Source organism: Triticum urartu, chromosome 4 (assembly GCF_003073215.2).
Source record: "Triticum urartu cultivar G1812 chromosome 4, Tu2.1, whole genome shotgun sequence".
In the NCBI taxonomy this organism is placed as follows: Eukaryota; Viridiplantae; Streptophyta; class Magnoliopsida; order Poales; family Poaceae; genus Triticum; species Triticum urartu.
Window position 1 is genome coordinate 221,768,196 of NC_053025.1, and position 2,267 is coordinate 221,770,462.

The following is a 2,267-nucleotide window of genomic DNA, read 5'->3' on the forward strand; positions in this document are numbered from 1 at the left end:
CTCGATGAAACAAGAATAAGAATTACATTATGCTTATCCTTCACCAATTTAAATTGATGACAAGCAACGGATTTGACATACTACTTATTCTTCTTGAAAAGATTGAAGAGAGAAATAATGCAACTTGGGAAGGTCTTCAATGAACCACCGGTAGGATTTGGAAACAACAAATTAATTGATATGAAAACGAAGGAAGAAGAATCTTGAACAAACCACCATAAGAATTGGAAATGAAAGTGGCAAAAGCACAAGTCACTAGGAAGAATTGGAATATGAATGAAGATACTTAAGAGAATCAAGATGCAAGAGAACGAAGAGATCGCATACTAATTAAATAATGCTTGAATGATGCACCGGTAAGATTTGGAGAACGAGAGCTGAAAACTGGAATGAATAATTATGAGATGATGGGCTCCGTATAATCAAACTAAAAAAAGACTCCTGAATTGCTTAGGATGGGTGAAAAGAATTCTTATATCGAAAACAAATATGAGAGGATGGCATAAAGCTAGCACCATGAATCTTCAAGAGAACAGATATGATTGAAGAGAAACTCTTCTTCGGTCTTCAAATGTAGAGAATGACGACGAGAAACACCACCATGAATTGTTGAGGCACTCCGGAATGAAAACATAGAAACATTGAACCAACGATGAGAATGATTTGAAAAACGATCATGGGGAATGCATTTGACTGATGATAATTCATTCTTACGTCAAACTTTGAGAAGAATTTGAGGATAGCTCCAGGAAAATTAGAAGAGTCAGGTAAGATACTGGGAAAAGACCAATGGGTTAGGGCCTGCTCAAAAGATACACCGTTGAAATGGTTTTGAAGAGAGATTGCATCGGTTGAATTAAATAGCTTGAATGGCATAATATCCTCAAAATAGCTTGAACGGGTTAGGAGTGAAAACATGAATCTTCTAAGATATCTTCGGCACTTCGGACATGAATATAGAGAGGTGAGCGATTAAGAGGTGCAACGACATGGGAAATCATTGAAACGAGGAAAAGGATAAGATCAACAACTACAACTTGAATTGTATCCACCAGAAAATAAAATGATGAACGAAGAATGATAACTTGATGCTCCATTAGTATCTTCCTGAGAATCACCGGATAAGAACATTGACCGTAAAGAATGGAGAGACTTCCATCCATAAGAGGATACTTGATTAAGCAATCTGAGTCCTTGAAGAAAAAGGGTGGGAGGGCGGGAAAACAAAGGCAACTTGGAGCAGATGGAATGGAACAAACACCGTTGAGAAAAACTTAGAATTGATCTTGCGGATGTTGAAAATGATCGGATCCACTTGAAGAGAAGCACGCTGGTAGAAAAGAATTAACATGACCATCTCGATTATCGAGAAGGGTTAGTATACACAAAGGAATGTGAGAACACCGTATAGGGAAGGTACATAGGAATGTGAGAACACCGTATAGGGAAGGTATGGAATCAACACTTGACATTGAAGCAACTCGAATACCACAACTCAAAAACAAAACAAAGGATTGGCTTTAGAATATGCCGGAACAAACATATGCAAGACCCCATATCGTATCATGTGTCTGTTGGAAAGATATCCTACGAGACACTTGAATTCCCACTTATAAACTCCTGAAACATTTTGGTTATGCAATTAGGTGTTGGGGATACTGGGGAATTATAGTATCTCTCCCAAACTAACAATTCCTACATCCAGTTGTATCCATCCTTCAACACATAACCAAGAAACCTTCGGAAATTGTGTACCTCAACCTTGGAAAAGCATCCGTTATATGAGTTATGGCAATACTCCCGAACTCCTGCCCCAATACTGGGTGGCGTTGAGGTTATCTCACCAATAATTGTAGCCTCTCACGCCGCGGGGGACACGATGGTGCACGAGGACGTGGATGCTGCTAGAGATGTGGTTGGAGCAGGTGGCGCCATTACCACCTCCGCCGCGGCCGACACGGGGGTCGAAGCAACTGGATGAGAACAGCATCAACAATGTCTCGACGGTCATGCTCTATAAGTTGTTGGTGAGGGGGTCACTCCATCCGCGCCCCCTCCTCTCACTGACGAGCACAGCCGCAGCAACGGTGCTCGATCTGGGGCGAGCCATCGCCCTCCGGTCGCCCCCACCACGGGAGTGACCGAGGCGCATGCGCCTCCTCCCGGAAAAGCCAGCCAGACCGCTGTGCTCAATGGAGCCACTTATCTTGAAGCACCACCGCCGCGCGACCGCGCTGCCCCGGTGGCCACCCCACAACAGCATGGGT